Below are 21,880 nucleotides of genomic sequence, written 5' to 3' on the forward strand. Positions count from 1 at the left end.
GCTTCCATAAAAATACAGTTGGTAATTGCAGCTGTACTTTATGAGGCTATGATGAAAAAGACATAAAACGTAGCTGTGAAAAATTGTGTTCACAGACCTGAGAAAATTTGGCTGTGAACATCTACGCTGTGAATTACAGCAATAGATTATGACATTAAACTACAACTCTGGAATCAGAAACATCCTTGGATGTGGAAAAGGAAATGTGTGTGTGTGTGTGTGTGTGTGTACACACACTTGGGGTGAAATATCTCAAGGAAGAAAGATTCTTAGACCATCGTTAATTTGGTTCTGTTTTTTACTGTCAACTTAGAACATTTGTTTATTTGACCTCATATTTTCCACCTCAATTTTAAGAGTGAGATTTAATGCATGAACTAGCTTAATGTCCAACTCCGAAATTTACGTCCACCCACCTCAGCATGTGACATTATTTGGCAATGGGGTCTTGGCAGTAATTAGTAAGTAATTACTTAAGGTGAGGTCATGCTGGATTGAGGTGGACCAGCACCTTTACAAGAAAGCCACATGGAGGCAGCCACATGAGAAGGGACGAAGACCACACAACCACCAAGACAGGGACTGGAGTAATGGATCCACCAGTCAGAGAAAGCTAAAGATTGTCTGCAACCACCAGAGGCTGGAGGAAACCAGAAGTCTTCTTCTTTCAGGCCTTCCCTGGGAGAATGGTCTCTCTGATACTTTGATTTCAAACTGGCAGGGGATAAATTTCTGTTGTTTTAAGCTTCCCAGTCTGCACTCATTTGTTATGGAAGCCTAGAAAGCTCACACACTGCTAATTAATTTGTTTTAAAAATAAATCCTAGTGCTGCATAGGCATGCTTTATTTTCATATACTATCTTATTTTTAAGTCCAAAAAGCTAAGCTTGATCAATATTTTCGTGTAGAGAAATACTTGAGATTATAAAACTAAGAACCACGAGGAATTATATTGCTCACCGAAAATGCCTCCAATGTGTCCTTTCTAAGCTTCCTTCACAGGGAAAGCAGAGCTGATTTTGTAACATACAAGCTATGTCCCTTCTCTTGACTGGTGACTTGACTGGCTTTCTGTTGAATTCAGAGTAAGATACACACTCTTGGCCCCAACACTGAGCTCGATCTGTGGTCCTGAACTGTCTCTTCAGCCTCATGTCTTATCACGCTCCCGGTCATGAGTGCACTAGCCAGAGAGGCACACACACCTGCGTCCACAGCCCTGGGGTCAGCAGCACTTGCAAAGAGGCCACGCTTCCTTCCTACAGCTCTACAGCAGGGAGCACCCTTAGCTGGATCAGTCACCTCTGTGGGGAATGCATTCCCAGCCCACAGGCATCCCAGGCCTGGAGGACACACTGAGAGGTCTCTGTGATGATATTCCTTCATCAAAGGCTGGTTGGAGCTGCTGTTGAGAGTGAAGACTTGAAATCAATGAAAGCCAGTTCCATTGTTAGCAACTTTCTTCATTTTTAAAACTCTCAACTTACTTTCCCTATCCAGAAATGGGAAATCTCATAACTCAATAATACTGAGATTGCAAGTATTAATTGAGGTAATGTATTAATTCAGATTCATTAAATCAATGCTTATTAAGTACTACATATTCACAGAGCACTCTAATAGATAGTTGCAAACAGACAGCCTTTGCTCTTCTTAGACATAGAAAATGACACACAGATATCTTTCGTGGGCCTGAAATACCCACATAGCCCTTCAGGATCTGACCAAACTGTCTATATCTCTTGTTCTTCCACTCTGGTCTACACATCTTTTTCTAAATCAGCAAATGGCTGCTTCACTAGTGATATGCTCATTATCAAGAGGGTCCATAGTTCATACAACTGTTTTCTTGAGTTAAACTTCTGATTTTTGTGTTAGGGGAAGATTAGTTTTCTTTGGGAGCCTTAATTCTAAAACTTTTGTTGAAGCAGAACTCTTAGAAGGGAGTCTACACTCTAACCAAACCCATTAGAGCCCGAAGAATGAAAAAGGTCGCAACCCTCTGGGATTTATTTCAATGTGGAATCCTGAATAATCTAGCACACAAATGGCATAGGTAGAATCAGTGAATAAGCAGCTGTGAAGAAGAGCGTTACTTCACTATAACATGGAATCAGAAAAACTGTCTTTACATGGTGAAATGGAGGGTGAGAATCTGCTTCCCAATCTTCCCCACACCCACCCAGCAAAGCTGGATGACCCTCAGGAAAGGCCACATCCCACTTTCCAGCATCACGGATGAGAATCTAACAGTCCATCTTTGAGCCCTGACTGCACGTCAAGCCCTATTTCAGATTTATATGTATTCACTTATATCCTCACAGCTACCCTAGGAAATAGGTACGTCATCATCTCCATTTTACAGCTGAGGAAACTGAGGCACAGAAAGGGTAAGTAACGTTTTGAAGGCCATCGGTACAGCAAGTGGCTGAGCAAACAGTGAGAGCCAAATGTCTGTTTTAGGGCCATAGCTGAGACTACACACTGTCCCCTCACAGCCTGCAAAATACTGTTCCATGTGAATTGTAAATGCATAGAGTCTACGTGTAAATAACTATAATGCATTATAGAACATGATGAAGTTTAATACAGAAATGCAAAGTTCTATATGAATCTGAATGAGGAAACACAATGTCAGTTTAGGATCCACAGAAAGGAACATGGAACAGATAGCACCGACGGAAGCCTTTGAACATGGAAGAATTTGACAGAAATAGAGGCTGGGGAGAGAATACAATAATCAAAGCCAAACTCAAAGATGCCTGTGTATCTGGGGGTTGTGATGCACATTCCGGCTCAGAGGTGTTTGAGAAGCTCTCACATTAGAAAACGTGAATTGGAGCAAGACTCAATTTGAGCAGGTGTTGGTGGGAACCCACAGCAGAGCAAGTGTCTGATAAGCATTAGCCTTGCCCCAGGTCCTGTATCACTAATCGACTCAGGAATAGCATATTAGAGCATGCTGCAGAAGATTCACCAGGAGAAATCTTGGATCAGGACAGAAGACAGAGGGTGCACAGGACAGAGGGAACTCCTGCTGATCAAGCATGCAACATGAAGGGTGATGGAAACATGGAGAACAGAAATGAACAAAATGTAATAACTGTTGGATGGAATAAATAGAAGTGCAGAATAATCCATAACACGGAGTTTTTCAGCCCAAGTGACTGATGGGAAAAGTCATTTTCCATATGGCAAAAATGGCTGACTCTGGTTAACAGTAGAACGGGGGCTCAGATGGGCATAGTGGGGACATGATGTTGGACAAAGAAAATAAATTTAGGGAACTTTGGGGCTGGAGTCACAGATGAGAAAAACGAAAGAGAAAATACAAAATTGGGGAATAGATTGTGATATGATCCCGATATAGAAAGAAGGAAATCCAGAGATAAAATACAAAATGTGTAATGATCAGGGGAGTGGAAGGAATGAATTACAGGTACGTGAACGGGGCTGACTCAACACAGAAGATGTTCTTCAATAATTTCTAATGTTAAAGTGTACCTTAGACAATTAAGTATTAGCTGATTCTTCCCTTAAATAAATTTTAAACTTAACAGTGTTACTTTGCTTTTACAAACACACCACTTTCTAGAGCTCTTTAGTAAGATCTATTATTTTCTTTAAATACTGTAAGAAGGGCTTTTATTGTCTCACTGGTGAAATGTGTGCATTTTCAACTTATGGTTTTAGTTCTTATAGCATTTTCACTCCTAATTTAGATTTAAGAGATCACTTGCTTTATGTTGCAATCTTTGTCTCTTTAAATTTGATTTTTTCATTAAAAAATAAAAGCTATGCCCAGTAGAGGGATTACAGGATTGAATGGAAGATCTATTTTTAGATCTCTAAGTGGTCTCCATATCTCTTTTCAAAAGGAATGTATTAATTTGCATTCCCACCAGCAGTGCAAAAGTGTTCCCTTTTCTCCACATCCACGCCAACATCTCTGGTTTTGGGATTTTGTGATATAAACTAGTCTCACTGGAGTTAGATGATATCTCAAAGTAGTTTTGATTTGCATTTCTCTGATGATTAAAGATGATGAGCATTTTTTCATATGTCTGAAGGCCGTGCACCTGTCTTCTTCAGAGAAGTTTCTCTTCAAGTCCCTTGCCCAGCCTGCGATGGGATCCCTTGTTAGATCTGCCATTCAATCCTGTAATCCCTCTACTGGGCATATACCCAGAAGATCAAAAAATCACATCATAACAAAGATATTTGTACCAGAATGTTTATTGCAGCCCAATTCATAATTGCTAAGTCATGGAAAAAGTTAAATAAATTAAATAAAGTTTAAGTTAAATAAATTTAACTCTTCATGTGAAAGCTATAATTTAGCTTCATAGTAGAGCTGAGTACATTGGCTACTTTTTCTTCCATTCCTGAGATAAATTTAACTCTTATATCTGCCTCCCCACCCAAAGTGCCCATCGATCCACGAATGGATTAATAAACTGTGGTATATGTACACCATGGAGTATTATGCAGCCTTAAAGAAAGATGGAGACTTTACCTCTTTCATGTTTATACGGATGGAGCTGGAACATATTCTTCTTAGTAAAGTGTCTCAAGAATGGAAGAAAAAGTACCCAATGTACTCAGCCCTACTATGAAACTAATTTAGGGTTTTCACATGAAAGCTATAACCCAGTTACAAGCTAAGAATAGGGGGAAGGGGGAAAGGGAGGGGAGGGAAGGGGAGGCGGGTAGAGGAAAGGGGATTAGTGGGATTATACCTGCAGTGCATCTTACAAGGGTATATGTGAAACTTGGTAAACGGTCTGTGAAGCTAGTGAATGATGCCCCATGATCATATCAATGTACACAGCTATGATTTAATAAAAAATAATTAAAAAAAAACAAATATATAAGTAAAGAGAAATTCTGTCCTCAATAAATAAATAAATAAATAAAAGTTGCCAAGTGAGATGTTTACAAGTTGCCTTGTCATTCTTTTTTTTTTTTTGAATGCATCACCAAATTCATTTTTTTTTTTTTTGGAATTAGATTATTTTGGTTCTTTTTTTTCCTTTTTCTTATTGTTAAATCATAGCTGTGTACATTAGTGCAATCGCCTGTACCCATTCTAAGATGCACCATAGGTGTGACCCCACCCATTACCCTCCCTTCACCAAAACCTCCCCCCTCCCTTCCCCTTCCTTGGCCCTTTCCCCATAGTCTTGTGCTATAGTTGGGTTATAGTCTTCATGTGAAAGCTATAATTTAGCTTCATAGTAGGGCTGAGTACATTGGATACTTTTTCTTCCATTCCTGAGATAAATTTAACTGTTATATCTGCCTCCCCACCCAAAGGCACAGAGAAAATTCACAGTCTCTTTCCAATCATACTTCCTTTTGTGGCTCCATCCTTCCCACACGTGTTCAGATACAGTGGAATCCCGTACTGCTCATTTGTTTATCTAATAATTATTACCATGTTACTAAAGGCTAAGGGATGAAAGCCAAACCCAGTCCCCTAAGATTATGTCATTTGTCCTCGCCAAGTTGTTTGAGTCCACTTATATCTCATCCTACTCATCATTTATTTTTCAGAATAGAAATTTTTGTGCATCTTATTTTCACCAATTTTTTCTTATAAAAATATACAAAAATACAGAAAAATAATAGCACAATGAATACATGGCTAAGAATGTTTTGTCTAATTTATCTCTATTTAACACATACTATTTGGTGTAACATTTGAGAAAAGTGGTATCATGGACAGTTCCCATTAGCAAATGAACTATCTGCAGGAGGACCTACAGAAATCTTACATGAACTTAAATGTTGGTTTAAATAAGGAAGTTGGGGCAGGGCGTGGTGGCTCATGCCTGTGATCCCAGGATTTGTGAGGTCAAGGCTTGTGGATTGCCTGAGCTCACAGGAGACTCCATCTCAAAAAATAGCTGGGAGTTGTGGTGGGCACCTGTAGTCCCACCCACTCGGGAGACTGAGGCAAGAGGATCACTTAAACCCAAGAGTTTGAGATTGCTGTGAGCTATGACACCATGGCACTCTACCAAGGGTGACAAAACGAAATTCTGTATAAGTAAATTAAATAAATAAATAAACAATTAAACTTATTCTTGGGACAAGTGGGGAAATCTGAATATGAATGTGAACATTACTAGATGCTATGAACTTAATTAATTGTTCTTGGTGTGATTTTGTGAGAGATGGCCCTTGTTGGGAAAGCACCCTACTGACCTAAAACTTCATTCGCACCAGATCAATCACTTTAGGTCCTTTTCACACATTGTTCCAGCTTCTGAGTGTCCTTCCACACACCGTCTGCTACTCAAGGTGATGACCTACCAATTTCTGTGCAGCCCTGCTGTAAAGTCTTCTCTTCCTCAGCATTTCATCATCCCCCACGGTTCTTTGCATCACAGAGCAAATTTACATGTTTGCTCTTTCCTTGAGCTTCTAAAGAAAGTAATGTTTCACATCATTGCTGACAACTTCCAAGTTTAGAATAGTGCTTAGCAAATGGAATACCTCCAAAAATGTTTTGTGAAGAGATAAACACAAAAGATTCTATGACAAATTGATCAAGCTCAAAAAGATACGATATGACCATAAAATACAGAAAGTATTTCTAGCTAAATATGTTTGTGTATGTTGGTCAACCTGAAGTACTAGGCACCATTTTAATATGTCTTTGAAGAATAATCAGCTATCTTTCGACCTTCAAAAGTGACAATGATTAGCTCTCTGAAAGATAATTTAATGACCAGTTTCAAAAAAATAAAAATAGGCTCAATACCTCTAATTACATCTATTTCGGTAGATCATTCTGTCATAGTTTGATTAAGAGTACAGCACAGGCTGCATAGTTAAATTTCAAATGAAACTGCATACTAGCCTAAAGTCTTCTTTATTTATAGATCTTGGTGGTATTTCTGCTACATACTAGGCATTTTTCAAGACAAAACAGATGAAGAACCTCCCTCTATAGTACTTGCATGCTACTGCAGGGACAGTAGACAGGGAACAAAAGGAATTTGTAGAAGCAAATAAGGAAGCGGACTGTGCAGGGCCACAGTGCAAGTGAGCACCACTCTACAAAGGAAAGTCAGGAAAGGCTCCAAATAACTTGACAGCTAAAAATCATACTAAAGAAGCAAGCAGATGTGTGGAGGCAGAGGGTCATTTCAGACAGCGGGGGTAACAAACACATGCTTGAGGACCTGCATGGGAGGCATGGTGGCTGAGGAAGAGCAGGCAGAGGACAGAGTGACAGAGCAGGTGTCAAGAGGGGTGAGGTACCTGTGTAAAAGGGGCACAGGCAATGCAGACTCACAGGCCATTTAGGGAGCCACAAGACAGCTTTGCAGAAAGACCTGATGTGATCTGATGTGGGTTCTCCCATTGGTTGACGGGATCCCTGTGCGTGCGGTGCTGGTGTTAGACTTCGGAGGAGCAGGTCATAACCACAGGGAAACCAGAAGAGAGTGACAACCAGAACCAAGATGCCTGACCAACTGCAAGGGAGGGGTGCCAGGTACTGTGATACGAAAGAAACGGTTTTTTTGTTTGTGTGTTTGGTTGATTAGCCCAGCAGGTTGGGGTTTTATTGGTTGCTATTGGGCAAGAGAGAATTGCGATAATGGCAACACCGAGCAAAAGAGAGAAATGGGACCTAGAATGCAAATGGAGAGTTGGCTGTAGGGGCTGAGGCCTCCACAGCAATAGGGCAGAAGGAAGCTTAGCGCAGAAGAGCCTGAGGGGGCGGCGTAAGGCGGGCGGCGGATGTGACGCGGGGCGTCAGTGTGACGTGGGGTGGCGGGATGTGACGCGGGGCCGCCATGGTGAGACACGGGGCCAGGGGATGTGACGCGAGGTGGGGGGAAGTGACGCGGGGCGTTGGTGTGAAGCGGGGCGGCGGGATGTGATACGGGGCGTCGGTGTGACGTGGGGTGGCGGCGGGATGTGACGCAGGGCCGCGCGGGGCTCCCCGCCCTCCCTCACGCCTGCGTTTTCTCGGTAACGCGGGCAGTAACGTCATCACCTGAGCACGAGCGTGAGGACCGCGTGTTAAAGGTTTGGGAAAGGGAAGTCTGAACCTACACATCTAACCGAGTGGGAAGGACAGTGGCCCAGAGTGAGATCCGTGGGCCCAGGGACTCAATTCAGTTACAGACACAGAACTCATCCCGGTCTCCCAGCAGAGCCTGCCTCTCGCTCACGCCCACACAGGCCAGCCAGGGGACACTGAGGACGGGGCTCTGGGAAAGTTAGAGGGAAGGAAGGCGGATGCGAGGAGGACACTGTCACCAGGAACCTGAGAATGTGGCGGGCTCAGTGGAGTTTTAGGTTCTGGTGTGTTTGATTGGGGGTCATTGTGGAAAAGACTGTGGCTCCAGATACTTTATTAAATCTAACAAATACTGAATAGGTAGTTAGAGCTGCTTGGGGTATTTTAAATTTTCATCTATCTGATAGCACATAATAATTCTCAGTTTCTCAATGTCATTTCCACAGGAGAGAAGGTAAGATTAGCCTTGCTGCTACTGGAAGTGGTGAAAGTTGATAACAAAATCATCAAACGTTCATCCTAGGCGAGGTGTCCTTCAAGAGATGCTTAGTTCTGGGGGATCATATTGTTTTGTCAGTGTTTAGTATTCAACCATGGAATCAAATAATGTATAAAACCGCATCAAATGGATTTGAAAATGATGCCTCGTCTCATGAAGTATTAACGTTAAGAAGGCATTCTGGGAATTATGCAGACAGTTCATGAAGGTCCTTGGGAATGAAAGATTTCTTTATCGTGTTCGTATCTGCGGTGCTTAGCAGCTAAGTTCACCTGTTAGGGGAAACAGGTACTGTGCTCACTAGAGATCATTAATGTTCTGTGATATTCTGCATTGTGAGGGTATTAATTATACACAGGTTTATGACTATAGTCCCAATCGGAAACATTATAGAGGATGCTGTTACATTTTTCAGTCTCAAAATTTCAATATTAATAATCAATACTTCTAAAGGCTGATTTTGAGCACATCTTATTTATAAATGAATTTTCCTCTTCAGCGTCCACGCCTACTTTGAAACTCTTAAAAGCTATTTAAAATCACATGTAGAACAATCATGGAGATGCATGTGATAAGAACAGACAAAAACTCGCTACATTTGAAAGAGAGGCTGCAGAGTGTGCAGGACCTGAGCCTTGCGAAGTTGCCTGTGCTAGAGACACACAAAATTAGAGAGGAGGCTCCGAGCTGGGTGCACATCTCCCCCCTACAACTGAAACTGAGACAGAAAAGGGGAAACAGCCCCCACCCCCACTCAGCCAGCAAGTGTGGGGCACTGAGTGACAAGGGGTGGCTGCTGCCAAGCTCACAGAGAGCACCTCCCAGGGGCAAGTGCCAAGGGAAGACCTAAACTGAGGTGCAGCAGGCTCTAAAACGAGCCTTCCAACAAATAGATCCAACCCCAAAGGAAGAGTAACCCCAGAGGAAGCCAAGCCCGGTCGTACCCTGAGAGAAACTGCAGGAATAACTAAAATCTAAGCAACTGAAGTCCAGATTGTACCAGCTCCATATTTGATTCCTGGACTTATAAGGCATGCCAATTTCTAGGCACAAAAATTATTCCCTTCAATCTCTGCTTTGCTATACAAGATATCTGCCTTAAACAAAAATTATGAGACACGCACAAAAGCAAGTCAAAACAGTATACTGTCAAGGAACAAAGCAATTACCAGAACCAGACTATGACAGCAGTGTTGAAACTATTACAGGGAAAATGTAAAAAGAATCTGCCTAATATTTTAAATCCTAGAAGAAGAAGTGGAATGCACACTAAGATTGGTGATCTTATGAGAACTATAAAAATTGTAAAAGCCAAGCAAATGGAAACACTGGAAATTAAAATCACCGTAAAAGATAAAGAATTATGTTGACACACTCACTATTGAACTCAACATAGATAAGGAAACAATTAATGTACTGAAAATATGTCAATTAAATTAGCCAGGCTGACACAGAAAGGCAAAAAACCTATGTAGGGTTGGGGAGAGAGAGAGAGGACAGAACAAAACATTCGAGAGCTTTGAGACAACAGCAAATGACCCAGTGCTGGTATAATTGGAATCCCACCAGAAAATGAGATATATGAAAAGATAACAACTAAGGGTTTTCCAAAAATTAGGAAAGCCAATTTCAACACAGGTACAAGAAGCTCAGAAAACAGAAAGCAGGATAAATACAGTTAGTTTATACACATAGGACAGCCACTTAATCTTTTAAAGTAATAAACAATAAGTAAATACTGATAATGAAATAATAAAAAAAATGCTCCTTCCAACTGAACTCATAAAAATAAGACAGTAATGAAAAGTAAATGGAATAAATTTAAAACACCTAGAAAAATGGCAGAATTCAATCCAGTCATAAAAATAATTGCAATTATGCAAATGACATCGTACTCAAAGAACTCTCCCTTGGCCATCTGGTGACCGGAGTGATATTCAGCAATGAGGTATGTTGCACTTATTCTGGATGCGTTCGTGAACTTAATTGTCTGACCTTGTATATCTCCTGGCTGGTCATGTAGTATGCCCGTCCTCTTGGTATTATGCCATGAGAATGTCACTTTACTGTGTGATGTTCCTCCTCAAAACTTACAACTAAAATATAACAAAGAATAAAGATCAGGTAAATTCTGAGAGACATTCTGTAACTATCTGGTGAGTATTTTTCAAAATTATTAAGTTCTTTTAATTTAATATTTTATTGAGTAAATACTAAGTACCCAGTATGTGGTATTTTCACATATATCATTTTATTTACTCCTTCTTATAAATCCATAAAGTAAGATTTATTAATCTCATATTTCAGAAAAGGAAATAACCCCCCTCCCCCCAAAAAGTTAAGTGACCTAGTCAAGTCATCTGAGAACTAAATGATGGAGCCAAAATTTGAACCAAGGTATTGGGAGTTCAAGGTTCCAGGCCTTGTTCATTTCATCTAGGGGTGGCTTTCTTCATGACACCAAATGGTGTTGATGGGGGAAGAGTTTTAGCAATTCCACATTCCCAAAGAAACCCGTGTTATAGATGAGAAAACCGAGGCTGCAGGAAGTAAAGTGATTTGCCATAAGGGACATAGTTTACAGGGGGTAGAGCAGTAGAGCTTGTATTCAACCTTTTTGTTGTTGTTGGAGATATTGCATTTAAAAAAATTTTTTTAATGTTTGGGATTCATTGAGGGTACAAGGAATTAGGCTATACTGATTGCATTTGTTAGATAAAGCTCCTGTTGTAATTGTGTCCCATCCCCAAGAGGTGTGCCATATACAGTGAACTCCATCCACCTCCTTCCTGCCCTCTCCTTGCTCCCTCATTTCCTAACCCACCCATTGTATTAACTCATCTACTGCCTTTCTATTAGAATTGAGTTCATAGGATTCTTGCTCCTCCATTCTGTGATGCTTTACTAAGAAGAATATGTTCCACCTCCATTCAGGTTAATACAAAAGATGTAAAGTCTCCATCTTTTTTTTTTTTTTTTTGTGGTTTTTTTGGCCGGGGCTGGGTTTGAACCTGCCACCTCCGGCATATGGGACCAGCTCCCTACTAATTGAGCCACAGGCACCACCCATGTCTCCATCTTTTTTAATGGCTGAATAGTATTCCATGCAATACATATACCATAGCTTGTTAATCCGTTCCTGGGATGGTGGACATTTAAGCTGTTACCACATTTTGGCCATTGTAAATTGAGCTGTGATAAATGGTCTAGTGTAATGTCCTTATGATAAAAGGATATTTTTTTCTTCTAGGTAGATGCCAGCTAATGGGATTGCAGGATCAAACGGGAGGTCTAGTTTGAGTTCTTTGAGTTTTTCCATACTTCCTTACAAAGACATTGTGTTACTTTGCAGTCCCAGCAGCAATGTGGGCCATTCTCACTGAGGCTGGGTGATATCTCAGGGAAGTTTTGATTTGCATTTCTCTGATGATTAGGGACAATGAGCATTTTTTCATATGTTTGTTAGTCATTCATCTGTCTTCTTTAGAGAACTTTTTTTTGTGTGTGTGTTTTTTTTGGCTGGGGCTGGGTTTGAACCCGCCACCTACGGCATATGGGACTGGCGCCCTACTCCTTGAGCCACAGGTGCCACCCTAGAGAACGTTTTATTTGTCTCTCTTGCCCAATGATATATAGGATTGTTGTCTTTTTTTGTTGGTTAATTTGAGTTCTCTATAGATTCTAGTTATCAAGATTTTTTTTTTTTTTTTTTTTTTTGTAGAGACAGAGTCTCACTGCACCGCCCTCTGGTAGAGTGCCTTGGCATCACACGGCTCACAGCAACCTCTAACTCTTGGGCTTACTCAATTCTCTTGCCTCAGCCTCCCGAGCAGCTGGGACTACAGGCGCCCACCACAACACCGGGCTATTTTTTTGTTGCAGTTTGGCTGGGGCTGGGTTTGAACCCGCCACCCTCGGCATATGGGGCCGGTGCCCTACTCACTGAGCCACAGGCGCCACCCTAGTTATCAAGATTTTGTCTGATTCATAATATGTAAGTATCTTTTCCCATTCTGAAGGTTGTCTATTTGCTTTGGTTGTTGTTTCCTTATCTTCTTGCCACAGAAGTCTTCATAAATTCTTTCCCCAGGCTGATATCTTCAGGTGTTTCCCTACACTTTCTTAAAGAAATTTTATTGTTCATGCCTCAGATTTAAATATTTTACCCATCTTGAATCACTTTTTGTAGGTGGTGACAGGTACAGGTCTAAATTCAGTCTTTTATCTGTGGTTATCCAATTCTTCCAACACCATTTATTGAACGTGGATTCTTTTCTGCAGTGTATTTTCTTGTTTGGTTTATCAAAGATCAGGTGGCTGTAAGAGGTTAGTTTCATCTCATGGTTTTCTGTTCAGTTTGAAATGTCAGTGTCTCTATTTTTGTGCCAATACCATGCTGTTTTGATCACTACAACCTTGTAGTATAGCCAAAAGTCCAGTAGGGTGATAACCCCAGCTTTGTTTTTATTACTAAGAATTGCTTTGGCTATACAGGGTTTCTTCTGGTTCCATACAAAACAAGAATTTTTCCAAATTTTGAAATTATGATGATGGTATTTTAATGGGGATTGTATTGAATCTGTAGATTGCTTTGGAACGTGTAGACATTTTGACAATGTTAGTTCTTCTCAGCCATGAGAATGGTTATATTCTTCCATTTGTTAATATCTTGTGCTATTTCTTTTCTTAGGGTTTCATAATTTTCTTTGTAGAGGTCCTCACCTCTTTTGTTATGTATACTTGTGGGTCTTTTCTTTTCTTTTCTTTCTTTTTGAAGCAACTGTGAAGGGAATTGTGTCCTTGATTAGTTTCTCATGTTGGCTGTTATTGACATATACAAAGGCACTGATTTGTGCACATTGATTTTATATCCTGGGACATTGCTGTATTTTTTGATCATTTCCAGGAGTCTTGTGGTTGAGTCTTTGGGGTTCTGCAAGCATAAAATCATATCATCAGCAAAGAAAAAGAGTTTGACCTCGTCTTCCTCCATTTGAATGTCCTTTATTTCCTTCTATTGCCTGATTGTATTGGATAGAACTTCCAGCACTATGTTGAGTAGTAGTGGCTATAGAAGACAACTTTCTCTGGTTCCAGTTTAACTGGAAAAGCTTTCAGTTTTACTCCATTCAGTATAATATTAACTATGGGTTTGTCATGGATGGCTTCAATCAAATGTGCCATCTATGCCTGTATTTCTAAGTGTTCTAAGAGGAAAAAGTTGCTGAATTTTATAGAATCCTTTTTCTGCACCTATTGAGAGGATCATATATTCTATTTTTTTCATGTGGAGCTATAATCTATTGGATAGGATTTTATTGAGAATTTTTGCATCTATATTCATGAGTGAAACTGGTCTGAAGTTCTTTTTAGTTGGGTCTTTTTTGGTTTTGGTATCAGGATGATGTTTGCTTCATAGAATGTGCTGGGAAAGATTCCTTATTTCTCTCTCTTTTTTTTTTTTTTTTTTTTGGAATAATTTCTGCTGTATGGATATAAGCTCTTCCTTGAAGGTTTGGTAGAATTCTGGTGTGAAGCCATCTGGACCAGGGAATTTTTTTTTCCCCTTGGGAGATTTTTTTGTTTCTTTGACCTTAGGGCTTGAAAGTAGTCTGTTCAAAGCTCTGTTTCTTCTTGGTTAAGTCTAGGAAGAGGGTGTGATTCCAGATATTCATCCGTTTCCTCCACATTGTCAAATTTCTGGGTATAGTGTTTATTGTAGTATTCAGAGATAATCTCTTGTATTTCTGTGGCCTCTGTTGTTAATTCCCCTTTATAATTTCTGCTTGAGGTTATTAGGATTTTGCTTTTCAGTTCCTAGTTAATCTGCACAAAGGTTTCTTGATTTTATTTATTTTTATGAAAAATCAACTTCTTATTCTGTTAATTGTATGATTCTTTTGTTTTCAATTTCATTTATCTATGATTTAATTTTGTTTATTTCTTTTCTTCTGCTGGGTTTAGGATTACATTGTTCTTCTTCTTCCAATTCCATAAGATGGTTTATGACTTTGTTGATGCATTCTCTTTCTGTTTTTCGAATGTAGGTATTAAGGCAATAAATTTCTTTCTTAAGACTGCTTTTGCTGTATCCCACAGGTTTTGGTAACTTATGTCTTCATTGTCATTATGTTTGAGGGATTTAACAATTTCCTCTTTTCTCTTTTCCTAAACCTAGCTATCATTCAGCTTGAGGTTCTTTAATTTCCAAGTCTTTGTGTGTGGGTGAATGTTTTTGTTGGAGTTGAGTTTCCCCTTTATTGCCTTGTGGTCTTTTCAGACAAGTTATAATTTCTATTCTTTTAATTTGTTGAAGTTTGTTTTGTATCCTAGGATGTGATCTATTTTGCAGTATAGATTCATGGGTTGATGATAAAAATACATATTCTTTTGCTTTAGGATGTTGTGTTCTGCATATGTCTATTAATACCATTTTTGTAAGGTCACATTTAAGTCCTTTATATCTTTGTATAGTTTCTGTTTAGAGGATCTGTCCAGTTCTGTCAGAGGAGTATTAAAGTCCCCAGCTATTCTGGTGTTATGGGATATCATATTGCTTAGACCCCTCAGGTCTGTTTCATAAATCTGGGAGCATTTTCATAAATATTTAAAATTGAAATGTGTTCTTGTTGCATTGTTCCTTTGACCAGTATAAAGTGTGTTTATCTTTTCTTTTCTTTTCTTTTCTTTTTTTTTTTTTTTGAGACAGAGTCTCAAGCTGTCACCCTGGGAGAGTGCCATAGTGTCACAGCTCACAGCAACCTCAAACTCTTGGGCTTAAGCTATCCTGTTGCCTCAGCATCCCAGGTAGCTGGGACTACAGGCCCCTGACACAAGGCCCCACTATTTTTTGGTTATATTTGTCATTGTTGTTTGGTGAGACTGGGCTGGATTCGAACTCGCCAGCTCCTATGTATGTGGCTAGCTCCCTAGCCGCTTGAGCTACAGGCACTGAACCATCGCTGTTTTTCTTAATGTTAATTACTTTAAATCCACTCATATTGCAACCCCTCCTTTCTTCTGATTTCCATTTGCTTGTAATACTATTTTCCATCCCTTAACCCTGAGTATTATTGATTTATCTTTCAAGGCTAGGTGTGTCTCCTGGAGACAGCATATGGATGTCTTGTGCTTTTTTATCCAATCAGATAGGCTGTGCCTCCTCTGCACTGAATTCAGTTCATTGACATATGTGGAAATAATTGATAAGTGTGGTGGAGTTTTATTCATCTTATTTTGTGACAGTCCCTTGCATAGTTTTATCCTTTGCACCATTGTGGAAGCTAAGGTTTGACCTTTTGCTTCTGGGTGTTTACTTTGCTGGTGGTCCTTTATGATGGTCAGTGTTAAGAACAGGTATAAATATTTCCTTTAGAGCTGGGCTTGCGGCAAAAAGCCTAAGTGTTCATATATCCACAAAAGATTTGATTTGTCCATCCATTATGAAGCTTAGTTTAACAAGATATAGAATTCTGATCTGAAAATTGTTTTCTTTAAAAATGTTGAAGGTGGATGACCATGCTCTTCTGGCTTAGAAAGTTTGAGTTGAAAAATCTGCTGTCATCCTAATGGTTCTGCCCCTGTAGGTCAGAACTCCTGGCTGTTTGCAGAAATTTTTCTTTCACCTTTACTTTGGACAGGTTCATTACAATGTTTCTTGGAGAAGCTCTGTTAGAGTTGAGATGACCCAGGGTTTGATATCCATCTGAAAAGAGTGCATTGGGGTCTTTAGTAAAGTTTTGGAAGTTTTCATTCATGATAGTCTTCAGAAGAACGTCCATTCTTTTGGGAAAATCTTTTTCCCCTTCAGGAATCCCTGTTATTCATATCTTTGAACACTTCATGGAGTCTCATAGTTATCTAACCACCTGTTCTTCTTTATCTCTCTCTGCCTCTTTAACTCTTTAACTGCCTCTCTGCCTCTTTATCCTTTAGCACCGAGGTTCTTTCTTCTCCATGGTCTAACCTATTTTTTATACTTTCTATCTTTACATTCTCTGATTGTCTATTTCATTTCTTTAAGTTCTGCCACATTCCTTCTATATTCTACATATTTCTCATCCAACTTTTGGTTTTGTCTTTCCTTTTTCTCATCTATCCCTTTTATTGTCTTTATCATCCATATTTTAAATTCCCTTTCTGTCAAGTCCATTAATTATTTATAGGTGGAGTCTTCTGCAGTAACTTCTTCATGGTTCCTTGAGGGACTTGCTCTGATTTGGTTTTTCATGTTGCCTAAATTTTTCTCTTGGTTCCTCTGCATGTATTCTTTTTTTGTTGTTCACCTCTTTGTCCTCCATTTTCCTTCTCACTTCCCCCTTTGCTTCAAATTACCCTGTCTCAGAGCATAGGTCTTGAATTAGCCTCAGCCTGAGCAAAGCCAAACTCTTCATTGCGGCCAAAAAAATAGTAGGAGTCCTTGTCCTTGATGACAATATATTGTAATATGTCACCGGGGCACCAGGTGGTGCTGTGGTTTTTTAGGAGACAGAGCACAGCTAGCAACCTGTATGGTCCTTATTCCAAACTTAGTTGCCTTTGATGATTGCCTGATTGTTTCCTCAGCATTCAGACCCTGCTGGGTTGGGATTATAAAGCTCACAAGAATCCTTCAGGGGCCAATTCTCACAGTGTCCCCTGACTCCAGTTCCCATAGGCTGTGGGAGTCCCTCAACCTGTCCCAAGAGAAGAGTTTTGATCCTGGAAGGTGGAATTAAGATGGTCATGCTTTAGGCCCCACTAAACCCCTTCTCATGACCTTCCCACAATGGCAGCCCCCTGGCTGCTGAGACCTTCTCAGTATGGCTGCCTTACTAGCCATCAAACCTATGGCAAATCCACTCCAACCAGCATTCAAATATGGTTGTTGTGTACTGTTCAAGTCTGTCCCCTCTTCCAAGCTTTCCACACAATGCACAGCTTCCCCCAACAACTGAAAACTCCAGAAAGGCTTCCGCCCATCTCTGACCTCTATGAGGGGCCAGCTGATCCCAGCCAGTCATAATCACTTGCCTAAGTCATCAGATTTCCATTGTTCTGGAAAGCACTGTATTGAGCTCACCACCTCCTCACTGTGTTCTCTGAGTTACCACTCTGCATAAGGTCCCCAGGACAGGTATGGCTTGGTTCTCTCTTTTTCCCCAGTCATTCTAGGAGAGCTCAGCTGAACTATCCTTTTGGTCTGCCATTTTGCTCCATCCCAAGTTCCTTTTTTAAAAAAGAGTCCAAGCAATTGTTACAGCCAGGAGAAATTTACCTTAGAAGACAGAACCACTAAATATAATGCACCATCCTAGAAGACAGCCTGGGGTAGAAAAGTGATGTTAGGGGAAAGCAAAGGAAATGTGAATAAAATAAACACTTGGTTCATAATAATGTATCACAAGTGGTTCATTACTAGTGGCAAATTGTCATATGTAATATGTGGTGTTAGTGACAGATAAAGCTGAGTGGAGGTTGTACAGAAACTCTGGACTATTTGTGAATTTTTTCTGTAAACTAAAACTTTTTAAAATTAAAAAATAATTAGAGTTTAGCACAGAGTCATTGAGGATATGAAGGAAACTTGAATAAGGGTAAAGGTGTCAAATCACCAAGAAGTTGTAGCAATCCTAAACAAATATTTACTTAGCAAAAGAGCTTCAAAATGCATTCAACATGATAATTGAAAGTAAAAATTAACAAAGGGATTATTTTATTTGTAAATGGAAGAAAATCACTGCTGATCTGGAAGCTCTGAACAACACCATCAATGAACATGAATACATGAGAACATGCAAACACTCCACCAACATCAACAGAATACACACTCTTAGAAAATGTACCCTATTCTAGGTTAAAAAGCAAACATTAAATTCAAAAGAATCAAAACCATAGAAAGTATGTTCACTAAATATAACATAGTTACTAGAAATAAATTAAATATACCTAGAAAGCCCCCAAATATTTAGAAACTATATGCCATATTGAAAGGTAATTCATTAGTAAAGAAAAAGTCATGGAAAAAATTAAATAATAGTATGAGTTGAAAGAAAATGTGAGGACAACTTATTAAATTTTGTGGAATGCCTCTAAAATCATGCATAGAGGGAAATGTTTAGCATTAAATATGTAGTTAGAAAAGAATAAGGAGACTGAAACAATGATCTAAGTGTCTACCTTAATAAACTAGAAAAATAGGAAATAAAAACCATATTAATACATAGGAATAATAATAAACAGAAGAAATAAATCTAGTTGAGAAGATAATAACAATAGAGAAATTTAATCAGGCCAAACCATTGTTCTTTGAATAAAAATTAGTGAAACTGATTTTTTTTTTTAATTTTTTTATTAAATCATAACTGTATACAATGATATGATTATGGGGCATCATACACTCACTTCATAAACCATTTGACACATTTTTATCACAGTGGTTAACATAGCCTTTCCGGCGTTATCTCAATTACTGTGCCAAAACATTTACATTCTACATTTACCAAGTTTCGCAAATACCCCTATAATATGCACCACAGGTGTGATCCCACCGATTCCCCTCCCTCTACCCACCCCCCCTTTCCCACTTCCCCCTATTGTTAAGTTGTAGCTGGGTTATAGCTTTCATGTGAGAGTCCCAAATTAGTTTCATAGTAGGGCTGTGTACATTGGGTATTTTTTCTTCCATTCTTGGGATACTTTACTGATTTACCTCTAGAAGGAAGGAAGTAAGGAAGGGAGGGAGGGAGGGAGAGAAGGAAGCCACACGTTATAAATACATGGAATGAAAGCATGAACATCTCTATAAATAATAAAGGTATTTTATAATGAAAATTACTCTAGGCTTATAAATTTAACTACTTAGATGAAAGATGGACGTCCATAAAATACACAAACTACCACATGTCGTCAAGAAGAAATATATAACCAAAAAGAGTTTTGTTTATATAAAAGTTGGATTGTAATTAAATAATTTCCAACAAAATAAACTTTTAGTCAATAATGATAGAGTCTAGCAAACATTAAAGAGAGAAAAAGTTACCAAGTCTATATAAACACTTCCATACACTCTACCGAGGGCCATAAAGTGAGACTCTGTCTCTACAAAAAAAAAATAAATAAATAAATAAAAAATAAACACTTCCATAAAATTGATGGGAAGGAGAATTCCTTAAGTTCGTTTATAAGACTAGCATTATGTAACACTAAAGCCAGATGCTCTATTATATTACAAGGGAAAAAAAGGAGAGGGAAAGGGAAGAAAGAGAAAGATGCCAGAGTCTAATACTCCTCAAAAACATGAAGGCCCAATTCTTTCACAAAATAGTAGCAAATTGAATTCAACAACATATAAAATTGTATTTTATCATCTAGGCAGTATTTTGACTTGTAATTATTTTCAACAAGAAATAACAAAATTGGTAACTAAACATCTTGTTATCAGACATTGACAACAGAATTATTTACAACAATTTGAAAACAGTCTAAAATCTAATGAAAAGCTGTTCAATAAAAATATGTTGTATTCTAATATCAACACACAAAGAAATAAAGCACATCAATTAGAAATATTTTTTAAATAAACATAATGCTATGAAAATAATGTTATAAAAATTAAAAGCAATTTTCTAAGGATTTAACAGTAAAATTTCTAACTTCTCACTTTTCTTATTTTTTTCCAATGTAAAAATACTGAGCATATCTTAATTGGGGTGAAACATATTAAAGATCTTATCTTTAAAAAATTATATACACTTGGTCATTTGAAATGATAATTTCAAAACTACTACAATATATAATCTAAATGAAAATATGCAAAAGCAATTTGTTTTAAAATCTCAATTTTGCATGTAATATTTTTCAAGTTTTCCCTTGAGATGCCACTGTGTTTTTACAGTTGCATCATATAATGCATTTAAAATAGAAAATAAGACTAAAATAACATCGTGTGTTACCTTACACAAAAAGTGTGTATCAAGTTTTCCTACATTACAGCACTATCAATACTAAAGCATATTCTTTTTATGCCTCTGTAAGTATTCATTTTCATCTAGAGTTTACCATCTAAAATTTCATAGAAATTCAGCCAGAATTTGTGACAATGTGGCTTTTGTGTATCCTGTGGCCCTGGCAGACATCACTAATTGATTACTAAGGTTAAGTATGTGTTGCAGCAACAATTGATAGTTCCTCTAGCTGTGCACTATGAATCAGTCAATATCAAGATGCAGTTTGATAGTTGTCATTCTTAATGAAAATAATGTTTGGACTACCTTCCTAATACTATTTATAATTTCTAGGGAAATATGCAAATAAAAGTCTCAGGTTATGAACCATATCTGTATTTCATCTTCACTATCAAATCATTTCTTAATATCAGTCACATTTCATATCCTTCTTATGCAACTTGTACTGGAAAGACTGTTGTTATAGGAACAACTCAAAGACCAAATAAAATGCGGCTTCGACTATTTGTTTACTTTAGTAAGACTAACACCAAACAGTGTGCATTCATTCTCCCTTTTAGATGCAGAAAAAGATGAAACACATGAAGTCACAGCCTAATTCCCTGTAAAGTATTTATTCAAAGACTTCTTGTAACCCAGAAGGGGTAGAATCACAGCAATGGCTTTAGAACAATCACAAGAAATGTCTTGAAGTCCATTTTTCATAACAGAAACATGTGTTTATGTGTCCTTCAGACCTTACTCTTAAGCTATTAGGTAGAGGATTTTTAAGTGGTTTCCAATTCACACCAAAAAAGTGGAAAACAGATGGAAGTAGGAGAGAGAACTCTGGTATTACCTAGACCTACCTGCCATGGCATCAGCATGACCATAAACCAACAGAGAAAATAACCATTGTAGAAACACTTCCAACGTAGGCTTGAAAATTAATGCTTTCTGTTTGACTTTTCTTGAACCCCAATGAAATTGACTAAAACATTGACAAATAGAAAATATATATATATATATCTTCAATGAGAAGGAAAAACCAGCCCATAACTAAAAATACAAACTACTGACTGTAATGAATATTGGCTCATTATTGTGAAAATTTTAGCACCTCAGGGATGATTAGTGAAATTACAATGCAATATACAGAATTTTCTAAAAGTAGGTAGCATCATACTGAATTTCTGGAACAATATGTCCTTGTGCAGAATGGCTTTCAAATATTTTAAGGTAATGCTTTTGTGATTTAATTTCATGTCTCCATATAATATGTTTCTATTGCAATTTTTGTTTAATTTTTAGTTTTCACCATTGTTAACTACTTTCTCAAATTAAAAGATGAGGAATAAAGCCTCATTTACTTCCTCACTAACCCTCACTAACCTCCATCATAGCAAGCAGCCTCC

Source organism: Nycticebus coucang, chromosome 4 (assembly GCF_027406575.1).
Source record: "Nycticebus coucang isolate mNycCou1 chromosome 4, mNycCou1.pri, whole genome shotgun sequence".
Lineage (NCBI taxonomy): Eukaryota > Metazoa > Chordata > Mammalia > Primates > Lorisidae > Nycticebus > Nycticebus coucang.